The sequence below is a fragment of the Podarcis liolepis genome, assembly GCF_965112155.1.
Source record: "Podarcis liolepis genome assembly, chromosome: 2".
Taxonomy (NCBI): Eukaryota; Metazoa; Chordata; class Lepidosauria; order Squamata; family Lacertidae; genus Podarcis; species Podarcis liolepis.
The window spans coordinates 1,924,412-1,951,492 of record NC_139555.1 but is presented as its reverse complement, the minus strand read 5'-3'; the positions used below and the strand labels follow the sequence as shown (position 1 = coordinate 1,951,492).

Here is a 27,081-nt window from a genome sequence, read left to right as displayed (position 1 = left end):
TGGGGCCTTATTTACTTAACATAGAGGAAACACACCAGACTTATCTTGAATCAAATTCAAAAAGCCGCAAAAATTAATCAGTCATCAGATTCAGATCAATAATAGTCAAAAACAAGCCACAACCTTACCTCACTGATTAATTCAGTTGTTAACCACGTTGAAACAAGAGTCATATGGGTTTATAAAGCAATTGCTCAACTGAACCAGTCCTATTCCAATATTCACCTGCATCACAGGTCAATCACTCAGTAAAATATCACCCCCTGCACCTTGTGACACCAACCCGTCAGCCGCCAGATTTGATGAGCTGGTCTGTATGAAATATTAAATTGATTGCTTTCACACATAAGCGCCAGGTTTCCTAAGGCACAGGGAGAGCTTCCATTCAGTCCTGGCTCATGGCAGCTTTTACTGGCATAAATGAGAACAAGGAGATTGAGTTTGGAGATTAGGCAGTTATAATAGTGCTGTCTCTAATAGCCAGTAAAATCTTGGAAGCCTACTTAAAGACTTCAAAGAAGGAGCATGTGTGAGAGAGAGATATACAGAGGCTGCCTTTGGAATGCTGGATGTTTGGGCCCTTGGCTTGTGCCTTTGATTTTGGCCGTGTCCATACTAGGCTATCCTAGTATCCTGGGTCACTGTTTCCATATGTGCATTGATGCATCTTCATCCACACAGGAGCATTTCAGTTTTAGGCCTCTCCAATCTATCTCAGTGTTTCCTGTCCACACTGGGGGGCTGTGCAAGATGGGATGGATATATTTGTTCTTTGTGCTGTTGTCCTCAGCCCACAATTACAACACTCTCACCCACCATGAATTCCTGAGTCCTGAGGTCCATGGCAGTCAGGTGTGCAGAGGCAAAATTGGGCAGAGCAACACAAGTGGATTCTCCCTTTGTCCAGTAGGCTAGTTACTTCACAGACTCATCCCCTCTCTTCCTCCTCCCCCCAGGCACGCAAGAGCCATTGTCAGAGTTCAGGGACACATTCCAGCCAGGCAAAAAGCAGTGTAGGGTGCAAAGCAGGGCCAGGGAGGAGAGTGACAGCAGCATGATAGAACTTTACATAAGAAGAGCCCTGCTGGATTAGACCAAAGGTCACTGAATTCAGATCTCACAGCAGCCAACCAGATGCCTGCAGAAACCCAGCAATTGTGACCCGAGCGCAAGAGCCCTCTCCTCACTGGACCTTTGCTTGTGTCAGCCAACCAACTGTACACCCACAACTCTAGAGGAAGAAATAAAAAGGCAATAAAGACAGAATAGGTTTGTGAAGATTCCAAAATACTTGTCTCAAATACACTTGGGGGCTGTCAGATGCAGCATTCTGTTCTATCTTCAAATGTACTATTGCTGTAGAAAAAATCCAAATTGGGGAAAACAGGCTGAGATTCCATCAGAACTGTCTATTTTGTAAAGCAACCCAACCAGGAAAGGATATCCTTGCTGATCCACAGGAAATGGTGCTATGACACTAATCCCTGCTCCTTGAAAACTCCAATTCCCATCAGCTCCAACAAGCATCATCAACAGTCAGGGATGATGGGCGTTTAGTCCAGCTCCGCTGAACACAGTGAAATCTGTTTTGAAGGAAACACACACCAGACTGAACTGCTAACTTGCTCCAGCAAAATCTAAATGTCTCATGACACCTTGGAGCCTAACAGCGTTATTGTGACTTTGGTAGACTTCACTCTATAAGAGAAAGAGTCATCCCTCCCTAGAATAGAGGTAACAACACAGGTCTGTGCCACTTCTTCGTCAGGCTCAAATATATACAAGATAAGAACAGAGTGACTAATTTCATAGCAGCAGCCACTGAAGACACCGGCTTTCAAGCTATTACATGCTAATTTAACACGTGAGAATGAAACCCAAACTGCCCAATAAAACCACCCTGAATACAAACATATTGTATTGTATGTTTTTGTAGGCCACAGCCCAGCTCAGCAGACGCATGCCTTTATTATGATTGCAGTGGCGTGCGGTGAAACTTTTCATAGGGGAACAGTTAGGGCTAGAGGTGCCAGCTTGTGAGAGGGATTGCACGGGGAGCGGGAGTGCGCTTGACCTCCAGGTGTCCTATGAGGCATGAGCATTGGGCCTCCCTCCCTAAGTTGGCCAGAAGCTTCCCAGGCTTTGGAAGGGACACACCAGGCCTCTGACAGGATGCTGGACAGGGCCGTCTTAAGCATATCCGGCACTGTGGTGCAAAGCTCCCTCCGGCGCACACACACACACCCCTGTTTCCCAGAGTTTTTAAAGGAGGACGGCAGGGCTGGAGGCGGGCAGTGGCTGGAGGGCGGCTCCTCTGGGGAGAAGAGGCAGAGGCTGGACACGGCGCCTCCCAGCTCAGCTGGCCGCTTCGTGCCACGATGGCCACTGGAAACGGAGGCTCCGGGTGCAGTGCTGCTTCGGCGCGGCATGGCAGAGGCGGGCGAGGGCAGCAAGCTGATGCTGGGAGGTGCTGCGTCCAGTCTCCGCCTCTTCCCTGGCCCCCTCCAGAACTTGGCGCCCTGTGCCTCTGTGGGTAAGACGCCCCTGATGCTGGAGCCCTGCGGTCTCCTTCCCAAAGCTGCACGGGCTTTGGAAGGGTAGTGGGGGGGGCTCTTGGACCCATTGGAGCAGATGCCTCCCTCCCTAAGCCAGGCAGAAGCTTCCTAGGTTTTGGGAAGGAGGCACTAGGGAAACATTTAGGTCCCCCAGTCCATTGACTGCACACCACTGTATGGCACCCTTTCCCTGGCCAGTCTCTGGCACTTGAATACAGATTGAATACAGATCCAAGCTTTGGTCTCAGGTAAGACCATTGCTTTTTGTAGGGCCTCACCTTTCAAAGAGGCAGCCTTTGTTTTTAGGCCTGATGATACTTGCATAGTAAACCATAGTTAATCGTAACTGTGGTTTAAAGTGACCTGTAAACTCTGTCAATGGCTATAATTTGTCAGCATTACACAGTTAATCGGATTGTAAACTGGATCAGTACATGATTCCACAGGGCATCCAAGATGAAGGCTGTGCTTTGAGAATGACTTAGTCTGGCATGGTAGTCAGTGCCCAGTGAGTCAATTAACTAAGTTAAGAGACCGTCCTCCCTTTCTTTCCTTCCTTCCTTCCTTCCTTCCTTCCTTCCTTCCTTCCTTCCTTCCCTCCAGCCCAAGAGAGTCAAAGTCTCCTGCCCTCCTCATGTAATTCAAAATAAATAAGTAGGAAAAAGAAAATAAAAATGGGAGAAGAGTGTCCAGTGGAGTCTAACAAAACTACTCCAATGCTTTTTTTAAAAATCAAATGTTAAATTCTTTCCAATATATCTGTCTATCGTGTGTGTGTGTGTGTGTGTGTGTGTGTGTCCGTGTCCCTGCTTGGCTGGTGCCCCCAGCATGTTCTTAGTCTGCCTATTTGGTAATCTAGCCCTGAGCCAGACCCCCCAATGGTGCCATGGGAACAAAAGAGATTTCTTGGTAGAATTCATGACCAAATGGAACTGCCATGCTTATTTATATACCCCTGTCCTGAGGTTTTGCATTCAAAGTGAGTTTGCAACAAAACTAAATGCACTAAAGTTCCATAACAAGAGAGTTCATTATAAAACCCCTCCATTCCTCAGGCGCTTGGGCGGGAGGGAGGCACACAGCAGGGCCTCCTCCTGGTGGGCTTCCCATGAGCCTCTTTTGAACAGGATGCTGCTCCAGAGGGATCTTTTGTCGACCCATCAAAGTTCTTCAGATATTCAAAAGGCAAAGTTGGCAAAGCTCTGCCTTGTACTATAGTGCCTTGTACTATAGGACAACCTTCACAGCTAGGCAGAGGGTTGCCAGATGCAAAAAGAGCACAGGGCTCCTGCACCTTTGATATCGTATTTACTCAAATGTAATTGTCAGAGCTGCTTGAAGATCCTAGCTCACAGAGGATCACGCTAGCCAGCGATCATTAAGTAAAAGTCTTTATTGAATTACAGTTTCCATTCTCACGCTGCTGCGCGCAACTCTACGTCTAGTAGCTAGATCGGCGAAGCTCCGTCTGAGTCTCCGCCCCGTGTGCACCAACTTAATATCCTAGCCTTGCTCCACCTTTTCCGCCTGACTGTCCTCCTCTGGGTCCCTCTACCCCCCGGGGCTTCTTCCTTCTGGGATTCTTCTGACGCTGACCCGGACCCTCCTGCCTCCTTGCGCCGGGCTTTAGGACCTGGTTCCCTTTCGGGGCTGCTTACTGCGCCGCCTTCCTCTGCATTTGAACTTGGCGCGCGCGCCCAACCTTCCACTTTCCTCTTAACCGTTTCTTCGCTCCCCGATGGAGGTGTGGCCACTCCTGACTCATGCCCTCCCTCCTGTGGTGAGCTGCCAGCGCTTCCCCCCTGGCTCCTTTCCTCTTCCCTGCTTCCTGGCGGTGACGCTGGTCCCGATTTCCAGCTGCTCCCCTCTGAGTCCCCTCTGGCTCTATCTTCCTGGGGTGCCCCCCTAGACTCCCCCCTTGCCCTGGCCACTGGTGCTCCTTTCTGTGAATCCTCTGATTCACTGGAAAGACTAGGAGATCTCGGGTCGTCGTCATCACTCATCTTTTCTTCTGCCTCCTCCCCTTCGCTCTCTGTTTCCTCCCTTGCCCGTGCCTCTGCTCCTAAACCCCTGACATCCATCCCCCCCTCGAAGCCCCCCATTCCCCCCTCCCCTCCTTCCGGTGCTGGAGCTGGGGGCTGCTGTTGTAAAGGGACGAACGTCGGATATCGGTCGCTTCCCGTGGCGGGTCTCCATCTGAAGTCTCGCGGGTCTTCCTCCCTGCTCTCGTCGACAACGGTCACCTCCGCTTCCATCTCTGTGCCGCCGTGCTCGAAACCAGGGTCGTCCCCGAAAACGTCCATGTCCGTCTCTCCCTCACTTCCTCCTGGCGGTGTTGCTCGTCCTGGGCCTTCCAGCCACCGTCTGCGGAACTGCTCCTCTGGTCTATCGTCCCACCAATACGAGGGTTCTGATGCAGATCCCGAGGGTGACCCCTCCGGGGAACGGACGTCTTGTGTCGGGTCCTCGTCCGAGTCGAACCCCCGGAAAGTGCTGGCCGAAAGCGTGGGCGTGAAAAGCCAGTCGTCGAAAAAGTCTGCTGGCATAGGTCTATGGGGGAAGAGGGCATGAAACTCGTCTTTGAGGAGAGGTTCGTCCAAGGCGTAGCCCGGCACCCAGCTGTTCGCACTGGCCGGGGTGCCCTCCTTGGCGAGAAAGTATTCTACCCCCTCTTCCCCCCATCTGGAGTCCAAAATCTCCGTGACTTCGTTGATGCGCTCCTTCTGTGCCACTCCCGCGTGCCCTGTTCTGTCTCTGACCGGACTCGGCGCCGTTCCGGGTTCCTGGAACCTGTGCGGTGCCTTGTAGGGAGTGAGCACCGATCTGTGGAATACCGGATGCATTCTGGAACCCTCCGGAAGTGCCAGTCTGAACGCTACCGGGTTGACCTGCTCTTCGACTTGGTAGGGCCCCAGTTGTTTATGCCCTAGTTTCTTCTTGGCCAACGACCTGGCCGGCACTGCGTGGGCTGCTAACCAAACCCAGTCTCCCACGTGGAGCTCTTCGCCAACCCTTCTGTGCTTGTCCGCTTGTACCTTGTATGCGTGCTTGGCCAGCTCCAGGTGGCGCCTCAGCTGATCGTGGACTTCCTGCAGCTCCGACGCGAACGCATCTGCTGTCTGCGGCTCCCCCTCTCCCATTCTTTCCAGTCCCGGGAAGGTTCTGGGGTGCCTCCCGTTGTTGGCGAAGAACGGCGTGACCCCCGTGGACACGTGCTTCGTGTTGTTGTAGGCGAACTCGGCAAGCGGCAGGTAATCCACCCACGTCGCAGGCTGTTGATTTGCATAACATCTCAGGTACTGCTGCATGATGGCATTGACCCGCTCCGCTTGCCCGTTGGTCTGCGGGTGTCTCGCCGACGCCAGGTTGATCTTGACGTTCAGGAAGCCCATCAGCTTCTGCCAGAAATTCGAGATGAACTGCCGCCCCCGGTCGGACAGAATAGACCGTGGCAGACCGTGAACCTTGAACACGTGGTCTATGAACAGTTTGGCGGTTTGCTCCGCCGTGGCCACCTTAGCACACGGAATGAAATGCGCCATCTTGGAAAACAGGTCTACCACCACCAGCACTGCCGTCTTGCCCCTCGAGCTGGGCAGATCCGTGACAAAGTCCAGGGCCACCCTTTCCCAAGGTTCGACCGGAGTTTGCAGCGGTTCCAACAGTCCGGCCGGCGGTTTGTGCACTGGTTTGGCCCTCTGGCAGGTGTCACACCTCGCCACGTAGTCTGCGACCTCCCCTCTCATTCCAGGCCACCAGAAATCCCTGGCTACTAATTCCACCGTCTTCTCCTTGCCAAAGTGCCCGGCCGTGGGCGCGTCGTGCAGCTGCTGCAGCACCTTGGCGCGAAGGTCGTCTCCCGGCACGTAGATGGCCCCTTTACGGATGAGCAATCCATCTCGTAGCTGGAAACCGTCGGCCGCAGCCGTGCCCCTTTGCACCTCTGCCATCTTTGCTTGCGCGAAGGAGTCATCCTGCAACGCTCGTCGCACCGCCTCCAGGTCCACGGTGGCCGCGGCGCACGCCCATACTGTTGGTGCGAAGATGTGCATGGCGGCCGCTGGCGTTGCGTCCTCCAGATACTGTGGCTTACGGGAGAGGGCGTCCGCCATGATGTTAGTGTCCCCCGGGACATACTCTATGCGGAAGTCGAAGTTCGCAAAAAACTCAGCCCAACGTATCTGCCTCTGGTTTAGGAACTGTGCCGTGCGCCAGTGCTCCAGATTCTTGTGGTCCGTGCAAACCTGCACCGTGTGCTTGGCGCCGATCAGGAAGTGCCTCCACGCTTTAAACGCTGCATGAATGGCCAGCAACTCCCTGTCCCAGATGGTGTAGTTCTGCTCGGACTTGCTGAGCTTCCTGGAGTAAAACGCTGCCGGTCGCCACACCCCCTGCTGGTCCTTTTGCAGCAGGACCGCCCCCACGGCTCTGTCCGAGGCGTCTGTCTCCACCCTCATCGGCCTGCTGGGGTTGACGTGAAGCAGCTGCTCTTCCGACGCGAAGAGACGCTTGAGTGCCTGAAAGGACTGCTCCGCCTCCTCTGTCCAAACGAACTTCTTTTTCTTGGAGCTAAGCGTGTCTGTGATGGCCGCTGTCTGCATAGCGAAGCCTTTGATAAACTTGCGATAGAAGTTCGCAAAGCCGACAAACCTTTGGACCTCCTTCCGGTTGCGTGGACTTTTCCAATCCAATACCGCGCGAACCTTGGCGCTGTCCATGGCGAGCCCCTTGTCAGACAACTTGTAGCCCAGAAAATCCACCTCCGTCACGTCAAATTGGCACTTCTCCAGCTTGGCGTAGAGCCTATGTTGCTTTAGTCTGGTCAGCACTTCCTTGACGTGTCTGTCATGCTCCTGCTGCGATTCCGAAAAGATCAGGATGTCATCTAAGAAACAGACGCACGTCTTGTAGAGAAGTCCCGCCAACACGTGATGCATGAAAGCTTGAAAAACGTGGGAGCCATTTTGCAATCCAAAGGGCATAACTCTGTATTCGTAGGTACCCAGTGGCGTGAACATGGCCGTCTTCCACTCATCTCCCTCCCGCATACGAATGAGGTTGTACGCCCCTCGCAGGTCTAACTTGGTGAACACTTTCCCCTTCCGCACCTTCGCCAGGAGGTCGTCGATTCGGGGCATGGGGAAGTCCGACGGCTTGGTCCCATTGTTTAAAATGCGATAGTCCACGACCAGTCTTTTTTGGGGCGTGTCTCGCTTTTTAACAAAGAATACTGGACTGCCCCCCGCTGCCTTGGACTCTCGGATGAAACCGCGCTCCAAATTATGATCTATGAACTGTTTGAGTTCCTGCAGCTCGTCCTCTGACATGGAATACAGTTTCCCCTTAGGCAGCGCCACCCCCGGCAGCAGGTCAATCTTGCAGTCATATGGTCTGTGAGGGGGTAGCCTGTCTGCCTCCTTCTCGCAGAAAACTTCCAAAAATTCTGCGTACTTGTGGGGAATCGCTTGCAGCGTGCCTAGCAGCAGCTGTGACTCCTCTTCCTCTCCTTCCTGCCGGGGCACGATGCAGTGTTCAGCACAAAAGGAAGAGCCGAAGATCAGCTGCCTCTGGTACCAAGCCAGCGTTGGGCTGTGCTTGTCCAGCCAACTCATTCCCAATACAATGGGCGTATCCGATAGTTGAGTGACATTGAAGCTGATGATTTCTTTGTGATTTCCAAGTCGCATCGCCATGGGCGGCGTCTGCTTCACCACTTGCCCCCCTAGCAACTCCCTGCCATCCACCGTGACAACCTGCAGGGGCAGCGTGGCAGGCAGCAACTGTATAGCGTGCCGGTCGACAAAGTCCTGCCCTATAAAGTCCGCATTGCTTCCTGAGTCAATAGTGATTGGCACGTCAGTGGTGATTCCATTGGGCAGCTGGAGAGATGCGGTGAGCCTCACCACTGGTTTGGGCGGGAGGGGGTTCACGGGCTGTAAAACCTCTGGGGACTGCGTCACTAACACGTCTGGCTGGGCCCCAGGGCCTCTTCCTCCAGCCAGACTGCGTCGTTTCCCTGCTGTGGTCCCCCTTGCTGCGTTGCTGCAGTCACCATTGCCGAGGCTGCAGTAAGCTTGTGGAGCCTCTGGGGACACTCTTTTGCCATATGCCCTGGCTCCTCACAGACGTAACACTTCCTGTTCCCTCTAGGAGGCTTCGCGTTCACTGCTGCCAGTGCTAGGGCTCTGGTTGCTGACTGAGCCCTTGCACCTCCAACCTCCATAGGTTCGGCTCCTCCTCCTGGCGGAGGCGTGGATTGCGCCCGCGCTGCTTCTCTGGGAAGGAAGGAGGGGCCCCTGGCTGGTTCGCGCCCTCCACGCCCTTCGTCCCTGCTCCACGGACGTCCTTCCAGCCTCACCCCCACTGCCAGTGCCCTCTGAACGACCTCCTGGGTGGTTCGGGGTCTCTCCCCCCTCGCGATCTCATCTTTAATCGAGTTGTGCAGCCCCTCCCAAAAGAGGTCTCTTACAGGAGCCGAATCTCTGTCCCATTCCAGGGCACTGACCAAGGCGAAAAAGCGGGCATGATACTGCCTGACGCTGGCCCTCCCTTGTCTCAGCCCATGCACCTCCTTCCGTGCAAGATCCACGTCAATACTTGATAAAAAACACCCATCCATCGCTTTAATAAAGGCATCTGCATTCTGGAGCGCCGGATCCTTATCTCTCCATAAATTGCGTAGCCATGCTCTAGCATCCCCATGCAAATGGGACATGATGAATCCCACTCTCTCTTGCTCATCTCTAAAGTCTTTATGCAGCAGTTGCAGTGCGCACAGTACGTCGGCTCTAAAGTTGGGATACTGTTGCAGGTTCCCATCGAAGTGAGAGACCAGCCCGCCTGTCCGTCTCGCCAACCCAATTCCCTCCTGCCGGGGTGTCTGCTTTGTCAGCACGTCTAACCTGACCTGGAGATCCCTGCAGGCGGCAGCTGCTTCCTCCTCTCTCTTCCTGGATGCGAGAGCCTCGGCATTCAGTTGTGCCACTGCTTTTCTGAGTTCCTCTATCTGCTGCTCAGCCGTCATGTCGTCTGCCGTTCGTGAGCTCGCTAGTAGGCACCTGTTTCTCTCCCCTCCTCGAGGCTGTAGATGCCCACAATCGTGAGACGGAGCTTACTGTCAGAGCTGCTTGAAGATCCTAGCTCACAGAGGATCACGCTAGCCAGCGATCATTAAGTAAAAGTCTTTATTGAATTACAGTTTCCATTCTCACGCTGCTGCGCGCAACTCTACGTCTAGTAGCTAGATCGGCGAAGCTCCGTCTGAGTCTCCGCCCCGTGTGCACCAACTTAATATCCTAGCCTTGCTCCACCTTTTCCGCCTGACTGTCCTCCTCTGGGTCCCTCTACCCCCCGGGGCTTCTTCCTTCCGGGATTCTTCTGACGCTGACCCGGACCCTCCTGCCTCCTTGCGCCGGGCTTTAGGACCTGGTTCCCTTTCGGGGCTGCTTACTGCGCCGCCTTCCTCTGCATTTGAACTTGGCGCGCGCGCCCAACCTTCCACTTTCCTCTTAACCGTTTCTTCGCTCCCCGATGGAGGTGTGGCCACTCCTGACTCATGCCCTCCCTCCTGTGGTGAGCTGCCAGCGCTTCCCCCCTGGCTCCTTTCCTCTTCCCTGCTTCCTGGCGGTGACGCTGGTCCCGATTTCCAGCTGCTCCCCTCTGAGTCCCCTCTGGCTCTATCTTCCTGGGGTGCCCCCCTAGACTCCCCCCTTGCCCTGGCCACTGGTGCTCCTTTCTGTGAATCCTCTGATTCACTGGAAAGACTAGGAGATCTCGGGTCGTCGTCATCACTCATCTTTTCTTCTGCCTCCTCCCCTTCGCTCTCTGTTTCCTCCCTTGCCCGTGCCTCTGCTCCTAAACCCCTGACAGTAATGCACAACATTTTTGGCCAAATTACGTCGTGAAAATTAGGGTGCGCATTAGATTCGATGGTGCATTTACATTCACCAGCAAATACTTTTTTGGTTTCAAGGTTTCAAAAGTTGAGGTGCACATGAGATTTGCTGGCACATTGGATTTGCATAAATACGGTAGTTGTGTAGAAGGGGGATTTCAGCAGGTGAAGTGCCTACATTTTCTGAAATGTCCTCTTCTACAAAACTACGTTTGTATTTTTTTTTTTAAAAAAAAATTATTAACCGGCCAATCAAATCAAATTAAATCACATCACATAAATTCCAAATTACAAAGCCGAATTTAAAATTTTGTTGGGGGGACCCATATTTCAAGATCCGAAGGGGGATTCTGATCATCTTCTTGCTACTGCATTAATGTCCAAATCAGACCAAATCAGTCCAAACAGAGTTCATAATTCTATCCAGTCTTATCTTGCTGTTTCCACATCACATCTTGTTCATATATTTTCTCTTTTTTCTTTATGATCTCTTCTGATAGTCTCCTTAAGACGATAAACACCAATATTAATATTTCCGTTCTTCCAATCCTCAAATCGAGATGGTACAAAACTACGTTTGTAGGCACGTTCACAACCTGCAGGAGCCACGCCCTCTTTTTGCACCTGACCAAGGTGGTCTCCTCCCCTGCTCTTCCTAAAAGGAATTTTTTAAGACCAGCGTCTCCAGGAAAGTCTTTCCTGTGCCACCTGAGCTTCAGCTTACAACTCCAATTCCACCTGGAATTCCCCATCCTTTCCCTGACACTTTTTGACAAACCCTCTCATTTCTACGCACTTGTCTAGACTCATCCAATGAAGATACTAAAACTTCTGTTCAGGGACCACACACTGCTTCTAATCCCCTGCACACAATACCTACAGGGTTGGTATGAAATTGTTCCAATACAGGAGTGCCAATTTTTCAGCTGGGCTTGTAACTGTGCCTTTCTTTGCTCCTTGATCTGCAGGCATTTAGTGCATAGCTGTCAACTTTCAGATTTGAAAATAAGGGAGCAGCAGCCTCGAAAATAAGGATCAGCAGCCTCACCTGTCCCGGGGACAGTCTACGGGATATCTAACAATCCGGGATAGCAGCGGGAAACAGCGCTGGAATAAGGGAATTTCCTGCAAAAAAGGGGGAAGATTGACAGCTATGGTTAGGTGGCAATAATGTTTCTATCTGCTGCAAAAAAAGCTTTACCTGCTGATGTCTGCAGCTGAAGTGCAAGGGATATCTGTATTTATATATAATTTTTTCTCTTATGTTGTTAAATCAAAGCAACGAGAAGCTGCTAGGTCCTGACCACTATGTCCACCCTACATCTTTTATATCAATTGCAAACATCTAATCCAGCAATAAATGAAAGCTGCTGGGTTTGGGGTGGAGGGGGAAGGGATGTGAACAGCAGCCCCAGTTGATTTCCTGTAATTGCCCCATTAAACAGAGCTCTTTCCACCCTGTCAAATGCAGGTACCTGAGCTCTGCTCTATCTCACACTCATCAGGTTATTTAACTGGCGTTTGCTACCTCTATCTGAGTAATCATTAATCTTTTTTAAGAGCCGCAACAGGCCCAGGCAGGCTTGCTGCTAACATCACATATATGTGTTGACGTGTGAGTGGTTTTTGTGTGTGAGTGCCTGTGTGTGTCCTGGGCAAATAGCAGAACTCAAGAAGGAAACTGAGCTTTCAAAAACACCCCCTTGCAAACTGAGCTAACAGAACTTTTATCGCAAAGCATGACTTGGGGATGCCAACCTTCCTTCAAGCCCCTGTGAATACAGTGCAGCTTGGATCAGCATGAATTAGCAGGTGATCCTGTGCCATGGGCAATTTTACCTGCTGATTTCTATACATCAACTACTGCCAAAGGCCAAGAGCAAGTCCAGCCAGGTTTTTCTTCTGGTCGGCTGGCCACCTTATTTCCCATCGTAGCAGCAGCAGCTGTTCCCAAAGACTTCCAAAAGAGCGTTTGGGAAGGGCATGGAGAAGGACTGGTGAGCAGGGTGAGTCCTGAGGGCCACATTTGGCTTGCAGGCCTAAGCTCCCCACAACCCCGCTCTACGTAGCTGCAGGACGGGCCCTGCTAGGATGTAGCCCTCCCCCGTGCTGTCTGGAGAAGAGGACCCCACCCATCCCTGGACCCCTCGGAACAGAAACAGCAACCGTAGGAATGATGCCAGAAGCAGCTTGAGGGAGGGCAGCCACCTCAGCCTAGCCAATGCCATTGCCTAAGGAAAATATTTGCAGCTATTTCCTTTCAACTGGAAAAACCCTATTTCCCCATCCCCAACGCCACCAACAAGAAATAAATCTGGCTTGGTTTCATTCCCTTGGGACAGGCGTGACCTGTTCTGCTTTCCATGCTTCCTGACCTTAGAGCAGATGTGGGAGATAAGGACTGTGACGCAGACCTGAGAAGCAGGAGGTGGAGGATTTCAGGACCGTGATGGGGAAGTGCAGGAAACTCCGGAAAGGATCGCACAGTCCGACACTGAGAGGGGCTTTTCTGCACCAGCGCTTCATACCAGGCAGTCCACACAATCCTTGGTAGGGACAAATGGTGTAGAAACACCCAAAGATGCAGACATCGCAGGAACGGGCAGTAGGAACAGCCAGGAATGGGGTTAATTACTCATTTATCACATTTTGAATCCTCTCTCTCAAAGGAATTTAGGGTGGTGTGCAGGAGGGTTTTCTCCTCCCCAGACCTTCACAACCATCTTGTGAGGCAGGCTTAGAATGAGAGATTATGCCTGGTCACCTGGCTTTATGGGTTAACAGGGATTTGAACCCAGGTCTGGTTCATGTTCACAAGAAAGTACTCTCTTTCTACTATAGCACACTTGCTCTCACCATGGACACTTTATAAGTGAGAATAATCATCAGCCCTGGAACCGATTTTAATTCACATTTATTTATTTTAATATTTTGCTTACTAGAACAAAAGACCTCTAAGAAGTTTAAAGTACTCTTTTCTTTAAAAATATATTTTTATTAGTTTTCAAATTATTATGGAACTACAGAGACAAGTAAACAATATCAAAAAATTCAATAATATATCCAACTAAGAGCAGAGCATATGAAACCTAAACGCAACACCCAGTAGTCTTGGACACAGAGTGTGAGAGCCAGAGTGTGACTAACAACACACTGAGCATGTTCCCGAGAGGCTGGGGCTCAAATCCCACTTTAGGGATTTTTATTGTTTTTATTATTGATTTTAAAACGCAGTGTATAACACACTGAAACATGCAGTCCAGTCCACTGTTCTGGCTTCTGAAGAATGTGCTTGGTAGTTTTGACCAGCCTTGTGCAATTTTGTGGTCCTCGCAAATTTCTCTCCCACATTGTTCCTCAATAATTCACAGTGAAATATAGCACTGGTGGTCACAAAATTGCATTTGGAATGATCTCTGGCAGGATCTCATGACTAAGATGATTCCAAACATTGGGCTAGCCTCTTGTCAGAAGAAGATTATGAATTCAGAAGTGAGATCTAGAATCGTATTATAGAACTGTCGAGCTGAAAGGGATCCGAGGGTCATCTAGTCCAACCCCCTGCAATGTAGGCATCTCAACAAGGATTCAAAACAGAGAATAGAGAGAGAGGTTAGAAAATGAATGGCATTAGGGGTATCCAATATCATTCCTTGGCTGCTTTCCAAATAAGGATGGGTCATTAGTCAAGAATTTACAGGAGTTTCTCTTAAGAGTTCCAATTGGCCAGCAACACTTTCCTCCAGGAAATTCTGTCCCTCCCGCCTCATAATTTACTATTTTTATTTTCCAACTGTTACTGAACACAAGAACTTACTGGATTTGTTGGTTTGGTGTACTGGGATTGCTGGAAAGGTCCCCCCTCCCCATTTTGCAAGCCTTCCTAAGTATGCTGATACCAACCTTTTCCCCCTTCCTTAGATCAATTTTTGCCCCATTTCTATCAGCACTCGCCATCTCAGTTCACTGAAAACACACTGGACCGTGTACTTCTCACCACTGTTTTGAACTTACAGAATGTGGAATTTCTTTCTTTACTTTATTTTATAGTGGGGCAAGGGAGGAAGAGCTTAGGTTTCTGTATTTTATTTTGGTATGACTAGTCAACCATGCACTTTGCACATTGCCCTGGGATCTGGAAGGATGGTTTAGAATATTTTTAATCAATATCTCTGGCTGGAATTTTTGTAGTCATACACACTACTGCAGCCTTGATTCTATTTTATATGATCATTCTTACACATTTGGAAACAGGATTCAATTTTCCAAATCTTAAGTTGAAATCATAAGGCATATCTTTAGCTCACAGAAATGGTTGGCAAGTTTCCCTTTATGCAAATATACGTGCAAACTTAGAGATGACGTACTTGGCATCCCTTTATGGGTGGATGGCAATAAAAAGGATCACTACCACCTGCAGTTTAAGTGGCCAGCAAGGCAGAGAAAACAATGTCTCATCAGTTACATTTGGACCCTACTCTCCTGTGAAATTAACTATATGGGGTAACCTAGATTTGAAGACAAGGAGGCAATCCTTTTTTGAAAGAAATGGGTTGATGGTGTGATTTATTTGCTAAAATTAGTTAACAGGATTGGATGGGGAGAAATGTCATTTTCAATACTGCAGTTTACTACCTACCTGGAAGAGCTGATTGGCAATATCTTCAGTTACAACAGAATGGCTATTTCTGGTCTGTCAGCTCTGAGTGTCTTGGCATTGCCCATATGCTTGAAGGGAAGACTCAAATTCCTATAGAAACCTGCAATTGTTTTTTTAATAAATGTTTCTGGGAATGTTTTAAAGTGGATGTTCAGCATCTCAAGAAATAGGATGGAATAGGGAGTTTGACTGGGCTGTATGGAACTAATGTGCTTTAGAATCTAATGCAATGCTTATTTAGAGACTGATCCAGTCAAAACAGTTGTTTGGGGTATATTGGACTCCATCGTGTGTACATGGAAAGGAATCTCAGGCCTAGGAGCCAAATGTACCCTTCCAAGGCTCTGTTTTGGATCCTGGATCCTCCGAAGGCCACCCACCCTCCTCCATCACACCCTCCTCCAGCCCAGTTCCACACCCTCCCCAAGTCTTCTAGCCCAGCTGAAATGTGTCCCTGAACTCTGAGAACGCCTCTTGCGCGCCTGGATGTGTGTAGAAACTATCCTACAGAACAAACTTCACATTCATTGCTCCAGCCTTGCCTCTGGCCCTGCTCACCGCAGGCATGTGGCCCCCAGAAGTTTGTAAATGGTTCCCCACCTCCCTGATCTGAGGAAAGTGAGTGGCCAGTGATGCCCATTGACACAGAAGTTCCTAACTTCACATGCACAGTGATGGGTCTGAACAGGCTGTGACTAACCAGGGTGTGTGTGTATGAAATCACAATGAACTGTTCATGGAGAACATTAATTCAGTATTTGAAACAATTGAAAGGGGGGGGGGGAATCTAACAGGCAGTCTTCAAGTAACTGGTCCCATTAGGACAACTATTGTTTGCACAATGGGATTTCAGCAAACACCCCCTTCCCTTGTACCCAATCCTATTCTGCTGCAGAGGGTGGGAGGAACCCCTAGAATGGATGGGAGGGGGGGAGAGAGGGAGGGAGGGAGGGAGTCCCACTGCAGTAATCCATATTTAGTGCTGACTTCAAGATACATTGAATACAGCCCAAGACAAGGAATCTCGGGAAAAGAATTGAAAATAAAACTGCCAGTATTGCAACGCAGTTCTACAAATTGATGGTGCAGCTACATCTGGAATAAAGTGCAGAGGTCCAGTATTTCCCATCTCAAAAGAGGGGACACTAGAGCTGGAAGAGGTGCAGAGAAGGGCCGATGAAGAAGACAGGGCTCCTTCTCTGCAAGAAAAGAGTGGCCTAGGGCTTTGGCCTGTTTTTGTTTTAGGGGGAAATCCAGAATATAATTAAGGAAGGATGTGGTAGAGATTCTGATGTACGTTAAGGTGTAGAATGAAAGAAAGGAGTCTCCCTCTCTCAGGACTGGGCAGACCATGAAACTCAACCTGGCAGAACAAAGGAAGCAAAAGAAGGAATTTTAGAAGGATGTTAACAGCCAATGAATGAGGACCCCTTGTGGAAACATTGTGGAATTACCAGTCTTTGCCAGTATTTTTTGGACAAGCCACTCCATTAAGGGACTGTCCCAAGTAATGGCCTCACCTGGGTGGCTAATGGGCAAGGGGGGCATGATAGGTAGCCTCCATCTCAGGGTCTCCAAGGGAAAGAGCTCAATGCTGTTCGTGTACATTATTTCCCCCACATAATCCTGGAACCTGTGGCTTTGTAGTAACTGAGAGTTCCCAGGATTCTTTGGAGGAAATAATATCATGGAATTGTAGATGGAAGGGACCCTGAGTGTCATCTAGTCCAACCCTCTGCATTGCAGGAATCTTTTGCCCAATGTGGGGCTCGAACCCACAACCCTGAGATTAAGAGTCCCCTGCCCCATCTACCAATTGAGCTACCCAACATATCAATATGCTCTAAATGTGCTTTAAACGTACAGTTTGTATTTTGGTAAATGTCAATGTGCAAATCTTATAAAATTGAAAATGATTTTTTAAAAGGAAAAAAGAGAAAACTAGTAGTGTGTACATTTCAAGGAGAGGGCCAGTTTCTGAATCTGTTAGATAATGTCACTGAAAATTGAAATTTCATATTGACAATTTAAATGTCAGCATTTGGAATTTTTGAATCAACTTATTCTATGTTTTTATTAATTAGAGTTAAGAAGACTGTTTCTGAGGGTGTTTTTTTTTGGGGGGGGGGCTGTAACCCTGCAATGAAGACCTAGTTATGCAAACAAATTGCTTACTGACTTGAACACATGGCTGCCCATCGAGCATAATTGTTTTTTGCTTTGTTTTTATAGTTTGTATTTGGCTTTTTAAGGGGAGAGGGTCAGGGCTGCCGGGGAGTGGGCTTCAGCCAACAGAATGGCTGGGGGAGGTTCCACAGGGGCAGAAGCACCAGGACACCCAATCTCAGTGGTCACGGGCAGGAGGAGGAGCTATACTAATACCAGGCCATGTCATTACCGAGGAGGCAGGTTTAGTCATTGTCTGAGGACTATCCCTACCTCCGGGTCTGGTCCTGACCGGAAGGATACTGGAATCAGCAGGGGAAACCCACATGACCTGAAGATGCTGCTGTGCAATGCCAGGTCAATGATGAATAAGACCACTGCCACCCATGACCGGATTGTGGATAAAGGATTTGACCTGGCATGTGTGACAGAGACTTGGTTGGATGAAGCAGATGGGCCTGTCCTTGCTGCTGCTTGTCCACCAGGTTTCTCTTACGCACAGCAACCCAGGTCATGTGGGCAGGGAGGGGGGGTTGCAGTGATTTTTAGGAAGTCACTAGTTTGCACCAGGCATCCTATTGGGAAGACCCAGTTTTCTGAGTGCATGTTCTGGAAGTTGGGCAATAGGGGCAGTACAGGATTCCTTTTGGTGTACCAACCTCCCTACTGCACCAAGGATTCCCCCCCCCCCCAAGCTGCTTCAGGTCATGGCATATGTGCTTCTGGAGACACCTAGTTTGGTTGTCCTAGGGGATTTTAACATCCATGCCAAAACAACCTTACAAGGGGCCGCTCGGGACTTCGTGGAAAGCATGGCCTCCATGGGGCTGTCCCTGAATAAGTTTGGCCCAACTCATAGCCGCGGACATGCCTTAGACCTGGTGTTTACCTCTACGAATGTTGGTGAAACAAAAGAAGTACCATGGTGAGATCACTTCAGATCAGTTGGACTTCTCCATGACCCTTCCCCTCTGCAGGAAGGTGGGACCAATTCGGATGGTCCGCCCCTGCCACCTAATGGATCCAAATGGTTTCCAGAGAGTAGTAGGGGATGTTTTGTCCCATGTTGATGGCCTTTTAGTTGATTCCCTGTGGCCTGCTGGAATGCTGAGATAACCACGGATTAGAGCTCAACGTCAAGCCTACCAAGTAACAATAGCAAAGGCAAAGAGGACCTTCTTCACTGCCTCTATTACCGTATTTTTCACCCTATATGATGCACTTTTCCCCCTCCAAAAATGAAGGGGAAATCTGGGTGCGTCCTATGGGGCGAATGCAGGGTTTTGCTGAAGCTTGGAGAGCGAGAGGGGTCGGTGCGCACCGACCCCTCTCACTCTCCAGGCTTCAGGAACACATCCGCAGCCTAGGCAGCCCTACGGGAGGTCCGGCAGGGATGTCTAGGCTGCGGATAGCAGCCTGCTGCCCAGCGCGAGGGGCGCCCTGAAGCAGAGCGCCCCCGCGCCAGGCAGACATCCGCAGCGTGTGGAGCCTTGCAGGAGTTCCCCGCAAGGCTCCCCACGCTGCGGATAGCAGCCTGCTGCCCAGCGCGAGGGGCGCCCTGAAGCAGAGCGCCCCCCGCACCAGGCAGACATCCGCAGCGTGGGGAGCCTTGCCGGAGTTCCCCGCAAGGCTCCCCACGCTGCGGATAGCAGCCTGCCGCCCCGCAGGGGGGGGCGCCCAGATGCAGAGCGCCCCTCACGCGGGGCGGACATCGGCCAGCCCCACAAGCTCAGGGGACAGCAGGGAGGCGCAGCACTGCCATCCCGCTGTTCCTCGACCTGGTTCTGTTTCCCCGACCTGCTTTTGGGGGGGAAATAAAGGGAATTTTTTTTCCTTTATTTTCCCCCCAAAGAACTAGGTGCGTCCTATGGGACGGAGCGTCCTATGGGACGAAAAATACGGTACATCTGCAGAAAACAGCAGATGGTTTGCACTCTATTGGAACCCCCTTTGTCATTGGGGCCTGCCAAGATCTCCTTTTTTGCAGATAAAGTCACTCAGATTTGGAAGGAAGTAGACTCCACCATGGGAACAGGGCAGAGGTGGGAGAGTGCTGGAGTCCTGTCTAGTCGTGTTATATGGGATCAATTCCAATCTGTTACCTCTGAGGATGCGGACAGGCTGCATGGACAAGTGAAACCAGCCACCTGTCTTCTTGACCCTTGTCCGTCCTGGCTCATAAAAATAAGCCAGGAAGGGCTGGGCGATGGGCTCTGTGGGGTGGTGAATGCTTCCCTCTGTGAGGGAGCCTTTCCAGATCCACTGAAAAAGATTAAACCACTTCTTTAAAAAACATCTTCAGACCTGGCCAATATGGCCAACTATTGCCCAGTCTCAAATCTTCCATTCTTGGGCAAAGTGATTGAACAGGTGGTTGCTGAACAACTCCAGGCATGCCTGGGGGATGCAGACCATATGGATCCCTTCCAGTTGGGATTCAGGCCTCACCATGGGACTGAAACTGCCTTGGTCGTGCTGGTCGATGATCTCCGGCAGGCTAGGGACAAAGGTGAATGCTGCTTCCTAGTTCTGCTGGATCTCTCAGCAGCCTTTGATACCATCAACCATGGCATCCTTCTGGACTGTCTGGGGGTGGGGCTGGGAGCTGGGAGCACTGTTATAGAGTGGTTCCGCTCCTTTCTCCTGGGCCGTGTCCAGAAAGTGGTGTTGGGGGATGAGTGTTCAAACCCCTGGGCTCTCACTTGTGGGGTGCCTCAGGGTTCCGTCCTCTCCCCCATGCTTTTTAACATCTACATGAAGCCACTGGGAGAGATCATCAGGGGGTTTGGGCTGGGTGTTCTTCAATATGCGGATGATACCCAGCTCTACTTCTCTTTTAAATCGGAACCAGTGAGGGCAGTGAAGGTCCTGTGTGAGTGTCTGGAGGCAGTTGGAGGATGGAAGGCGGCTAACGGATTGAGATTGAATCCTGACAAGACAGAAGTACTCTTCTTGGGGGACAGGGGTGGGCTGGTGTGGAGGACTCCCTGGTCCTGAATGGGGTAACTGTGCCTGCCAGGTGCACAGCCTGGGAGTCATTTTGGACTCACAGCTGTCCATGGAGGCACAGGTCAATTCTGTGTCCAGGGCAGCTGTCTACCAGCTCCATCTGCTACGTAGGCTGAGACCCTCCCTGCCTGTGGACCATCTTGCCAGAGTGGTGCCTGCTCTGATTATCTCCCACTTGGACTACTGCAATGCACTCTGCGTGGGGCTATCTTTGAAGCTGACTCAGAAACTGCAATTAATCCAGAATGTGGCAGCTAGACTGGTGACTGGGGGCAGCCGTCGAGACCACATAACGGTCTTGAAAGACCTACATTGGCTCCCAGTACGTTTCCATCCACAATTCAAAGTGTTGGTGCTGACTTTTAAAGCCCTAAACAGCCTCAGTCCTGTATAACTGAAGGAGCATCTCCACCTCCACCGTTCAGCCCAGACACTGAGGTCCAGCTCCGAGGGTCTTCTGGTGGTTCCCTCACTGTGAGAAGTGAGGTTACAGGGAACCAGGCAGAGGGCCTTCTTGGTAGTAGCGCCTGCCCTGTGGAACGCCCTCCCATCAGATGTCAAGGAAATAAACAACTATCTTACTTTTAAAAGACATCTGAATGCAGCCCTGTTTAGGGAAGTTTTTAATGCTTAATGCTGTACTGTATTGTGTTTTTAATATTCGGTTGGGAGCTGCCCAGAGTGGCTGGGGAAACCCAGCCAGATGGGCAGGGTATAAATAATAAATTAGTAGCAGTAGTAGTAGTAGTAACTTCCTGCATTGATATCTGGTGGAGGGGTTGGGAAGGAATGAGTAAGCAGTTTTAACAGTTTTAAATTTTGGTACACGTGAAGTGTGTGCATATTTATTTCACCCCTACAAAATGCTGATTTGTCTCAACATGCCCCCCCCCTTAAGCCATTGCTTGCAGTTTCAGTTCCTCTTACCTCTAAAGCCCCATGCTTGCTAATGAGAATCAAAAGGCTGATTCAGATATTATATTTCCTGGCTGTCCCTGGGCTGCCCATCCCATGAACAAATGGAGCATGTGAGCTGGCATTATCCTTTAATGGTTGGCACCAACTCCCTGAACTGCAAAGGCAGCATTCCCATTCGACTTGCACCAAGCTAAATGCAACCCTCATACCACTTACACAGTAAGTAAGTAGCACAGTAATGACTCAGTCAGCATCCTATTGATCCTACCTTCATCAGTGGGCTTCAGTAGGGAGGCCTTTCCCCTCCTCTGCTTGAAGAGGACAATAGACCTGGGTCCAGTCTTGGCTTGGCTGGGAACAAACACAGCTTGGGGGGGGGGTGGAGCAGGGGATAGAAACCTAATGGGGAGCAAGTTCTGTTGGAATGTTAGTGCTGTGAGCCCTTCCAACTTGTGCTCAGTCTGTATGTATGTGCAAATACAAGCATTGATCACAAAGACATCACACCACCAGCTCTGTTGATCTTCATTTCAAGGAAACCAATGTCTTGCAAACCTGAAATCTCTCACTGTTAGGAAATTAGGGTATGTGCAACAGGCTGATGTGAAGGACATAGAATGATTGTTGTTTTTTTAATTGTGGGCTGGAATTATTGCATTTGCAAACTGCTATATAACGAAAGGGTGGCACTGTGGGTTAAACCACAGAGCCTAAGACTTGCTGATCAGAAGGTCAGTGGTTCAAATCCCCACGACTGGGTGAGCTCCCTTTGCTCGGTCCCTGCTCCTGCCAACCTAGCAGTTCGAAAGCACATCATAGTGCAAGTAGATAAATAGGTACCGCTCCAGCGGGAAGGTAAACGGCGTTTCCGTGCACTGCTCTGGTTCGCCAGAAGTGGCTTAGTCATGCTGGCCACATGACCCAGAAGCTGTCTGCGGACAAACGCCGGCTCCATCGGCCAGTAAAGCGAGATGAGCGCCGCAACCCCAGAGTCGGTCACGACTGGACCTAATGGTCAGGGTTCCCTTTACCTTTTACCTTTATATAACGCAAACACGTCAAAGTGCAAGTAGATAAATAGGTATCACTCCGGCGGGAAGTTAAATGGTGTTTCTGTGCGCTGCTCTGGCTCGCCAGAAGCAGCTTAGTCATGCTGGCCACATGACCCAGAAACTGTACGCCAGCTCCCTTGGCCAATAAAGCGAGATGAGCACTGCAACCCCAGAGTCGTCCACAACTGGACCTAATGGTCAGGGATACCTTTACCTTTATATAACATTCAAACCCTTAAAAATCATGAAGATTTGGGCATTTTTTAAACAGAATTTCAAACTCAACATTTAGAAAAGGTTCCACTATCCAAACATGAATGTTGATATTTTGCCAGATTTCAGATGTGTGTGTAATTGAACATCCTTCTCACATGTGAATTGTACAAAGGGGGCATCATCAGGCAGCCTGCTTCCCTACTTGCTACTTGCAAGCACGCTGCTGTGTGATCTGGACTTTCAAACACTTTCAAATCCAAACCTATTTAGGAGCCCTGCTCATACTAAGCTGTAGTAATTTAGTCATTTTCAGCTGAACAAGACAAAACTAACTCAGTGGCCTCATTCACACATAATGCAAAACTTTGGGTCATGGTTTCATCCGATCATCTGTACCTGCAGTCCAGCATTTTACCCGTAGTTTATTGGCTATGAACAGACCATGCTCATAAGTCAAGGTTTGTTGCCAGTTTATAATGCAAACCTGGGTTTATGTCAGGGGTAATCTTTCATAATATTTTGCCTGTATGAGGCCAATATTTGGCACCCTCAAATGGATCGCCACAATCATGGATCTTCTCAATTTTGCGTCCCCTCAGCTCTGAGCCATGTGCCAGGACACCCACACCACCTTAAATCTGTCATTGCTCGTGTGAACCATGACTTAGCATTATGTGTGAACCCAGCCAGTGTCATGTTTTTTGGCATAACTCAATTGTTGAGCTGGCTTCAAAATCTCTTAATTTCTGTCACTCTCCTCGCCACCCCTACTTTTTTTATTTCAATAACCAGCTTTCGTTTTCTCATGGGCACTTTCATAAATCAGTGTCAACATAAAATACTTGACTGGGAACAACATAGGTCAACCCCAGCTACTGTGGGAAAAACAGTGAATTCACATTTTTAATGTTCCCTATATGTCAAAGCAGATTATTTTCATAGCCCTGGGGCCAGCTTTCTCATGAGAGCCATTGGTACTCTTCTCAGTGGTCAATACCGAGGGGACACATTTTTTCTCAAGATGGAACTGTGCCAGATCTCTGTCTCCTCCATTGGGAACGGAGCAGAGAGGTGTCTTTAGGCTGCAGATTCTCAGACTTTGTCAAAGTGTGTATGAGGTAAGTGATTCTCATGCCAACCCCCTACTCATTCGGATTGCCACGTCTGCACTAAGAAGCGTTGGGAAAGACATAGCCATAGTGTGGGGTTCAGTGCCTGTGCCAGACCATTTTGCACCCCAGGCAAGGCTAAAATGGATGTAGAAAAAATGAAAAGCACAAAACCTGAAACTGCTAAATTTATTTACCGTATTTTTCACCCTATAGGACGCACTTTTCCCCCTCCAAAAATGAAGGGGAAATGTGTGTGCGTCCTATGGAGTGAATGCAGGCTTTCGCTGAAGCCTGGAGAGCGAGAGGGGTCGGTGCGCACCGACCCCTCTCGCTCTCCAGGCTTCAGGAAGCTCTGCGCAACCCTCGGGAGACCGGCTCCGAGGGTTGCGCAGAGCTGCCTGCAGTCCCTGGGATCAGCGCAGCTCTGCGCGGCCACCAGGAGCGGGGCGCGAAGTCCCGCCCCGCTCTGGATGGCCGCGCAGAGCTGCCTGCAGTCCCAGGATCAGCGCAGCTCTGCGCGGCCACCGGGAGCCGGGCGCGAAGTCCCGCCCCGCTCCGGATGGCTGCGCAGAGCTGCCTGCAGTCCCGGGATCAAGAAGTTTTCTGCTTGCCCTGTGCTTAATAATAATAATAAGAAGAAGAATGTTACGGAAAAATCTAGGTGTGAGGCTGATCAGTCACCCAGCTTGTCGGGCAGAGCCTGCGGGTCCCTGCGGAATAAAGGAAGGAGTCCAGCCAACCGGAGCAAATAGCTGTAGACCAAAGTTTATTGCTCAATAGGTTCAAAGAGGAAATTTGAACCCCGAGGATGGGGTGACAAAGATTTTTAAAACTTTCCCACCATATCCCAGAATACAGTTTGTACAGCATCATTGCTACATCATTGCTACATCACTGACATGTCACAAAAGGGGTTAACCTTGGCAAACATGTCCAGACAAGTCCTTGGTACAAGATTAGCATAAGCAGACATGGCAGGGAAAGACTCAGGTATAAGATTAGCATAGACAATATGTCCTAAGTACCCACCACCCAAAAGTACAATAGAACTTCCTTTGCATGTCTGGAGCCTGAGGCGAGTCAGGTGATGAGATTTGGCTCCCCCTGGCTAACAATGAGCCCAGCAACTGTCACCCCTGGGAACTTCCTGGAGTCCTTTTTCAAGGGGAAAATAGCTTTGGAATGGAGGAAACTGGCAAAGTTGAAAGGATACATTCAGGCATAATATTTGTAACATTTAACTTTAAAGATGTGCCCCCCTAATCTTAATAATAATAATAATAATAATGGTTTATTATTTGTACCCCACCCATCTGATTGGGTTGCCCCAGTCCACGCAGTCTTCCCCACTCCTCTCCCAGAAAATAAACACCCTTTAGCGATAAAACAAGTATCAGTCCAACACTCTTTATCACAGAATCAGAGCAAAGAGCAACCCTCAGAAAACCCAATTTGCCATTTGTTCTGATTCAGCGTTAAAGAGTGCATTAGCCTTTTTTGCAACTGCATCACGCTGCTGCCTCATGTTCAGCTTGTGATCTACTACAATCCCCAAGTCCCCTTTCATATGTACCACTGTCAAGCACTGGGTCATTTTTGCCAAGATGCAACACTTTGCATCTGTTGAATTTCCTTTTCTTTGTTTCAGCGCTTATCAAAATCAATCTGAAATTTATTCCAGTCTTCTGAAGTGCTAGCTACCCCTCTCAGTTTGCACCATCCACAAATTCAGAATGATTCCCATGAGGCTTTCATCTAAAAATTGATGACAAAATGTATAGAGGTGCTGACTGATTCCAGGACACAACCCTCAGTGCCCGATTACCAAATAGGCAGAATAGGCACTTTTTAGGCGACAATGGATCAAAATAAAAGGATTTGATCTTGAAAGTGTGATAGGAATTTTATGGTCTTAGATGGTAATGTTCATAACCACACATACATAGATCAGCACAGGAAAACCAACCTGGAACCATTTTGATTCCTAAACTGACCAAATGTTTTCTCTGCAAGGTCAAAGTGGAAAAGCCTCCCCATTGTCTTTTCCTTCACAAATCCTGTCTTAAGGGTATGTCTGTGTTTGAATAGGGTGTGACCTGGCCCAGGAACTAAGTATTTATCATTACAAAAGAATGGCCAGGCTACCCAGGAAATCCAATCAAATAACCTGCCAGACAGGAGATAAACAGTGACAGGAGAAAAACAACATGCAAATGTTCTGTTTTAGACAGCTTTTTGTGAAGGTGTGATATAACTGAGGGGTGGTCTTAGATTACACCCCTTCTGTGATGTATGTATGATGTTTCTGGGGGTGGTCTTGATCTACAGGATGGGAATTTCAAAAGTCTTTATAAGCCCTTGCACAGCATTTTTGTGGGTCCTCCTCCTTTCCTGCGTGTGAGGGGAGTACCCTGTTGCAACAGATTAATAAAGATCAGGCTTACTAGCTGCTTTGCTTCTCAATATTCTCTGGTTGGCCTCTGTTATTCTCTCCTACCAATAGGGAACCTATGCAAGGACTGTATATGGGCTCTTGGATACCCCATAAGGGAAAAGGGCAATTTTTGTTTACAGCAAAAGAAAATTACAACCAAGCTTTCTTAGTTCAATATTATCCCACTATAGCCATGGGGCCTCCACAAGGTTTAACTGGCAATCCTTCTGGACAGACCCTCAAATCTGCTGAGAAGCCACCAACAAACCATTTCTGAGTAGTTTTTTTGACTCACTGTGAATCCATCTTGGCTTCTTCGCCAAGGTCCCCTGAGGGGCTTTATCTGATAGGAACAGGGATCCCGTGACTCTCCAGACATTGTTAGGCAACAAGTCCCTTATCATTTTGCCATGCTGCTTGAAGCTGCTGGAGCATGGATACATATGTGGGGGACGGGGGGGGCGCAGTAGACGCTTCTCACACTGCCTCTTATCTGATGTTGGTTTTTGTCTTTAATTTTGTAGTTCGAAGGCGACCCCTTGATTTTGTTTCTTTTTTTCATTGAATCTGTAAACTGGCCTTCAGTCCATTCTTTAGCAGAAATGAGGGGATTAAAAGTAACAACTTTAAATTAAAAAACTAGGTAGTTTTGAAATTGTTTGGTGGGTCTTTGGACCGCAATAAAGTTTTGATTTGATACAGGGCGGAATTGAAAAAGACAACCACCACCACCTACGATTGCTAAGCATTCAAGAGGAGAGATCTGGGTTCCAATTCACACTCTGGTCTGGTTCACCTTGAGCCTGTCACTCTAGAATCACAGAATTGTCGAGTTGGAGGGGACCCCGAGGGTCATCCAGTCCAACCCCCGGCAATGCTGGAATCTCAGCTAAGGCGTCCACGACAGTTGAGCCTCCAGCCTCTGCTCAAAACCTCCAAGGAAGCAGAGTCCCCCTCCCAAGCCCCGCTGCCTTTCGCTGGGCGCCCGCCCGCCCCGGACTCCGGGCAAGTTCGCGGCGCGCCTGGCCGCCAAGCCGAGCCTCCCCCCGGCCGCTGGGCGCCGCT

General features: G+C 49.6%; 1 protein-coding gene across 1 annotated transcript in view; it reads right to left on the bottom strand.

Annotated features, from left to right (window-relative positions):
- LOC310699149 (histone H2B 5-like) overlaps positions 1-27,081 on the bottom strand; it is a 960,349-nt gene that overhangs the window by 628,526 nt on the left and 304,742 nt on the right. Inside the window, exon 2 of the mRNA XM_083486803.1 lies at positions 25,861-26,090. The gene's annotated coding sequence lies outside the window, so the exon portion shown is untranslated. The remainder of the gene's footprint in view (positions 1-25,860; positions 26,091-27,081) is intronic.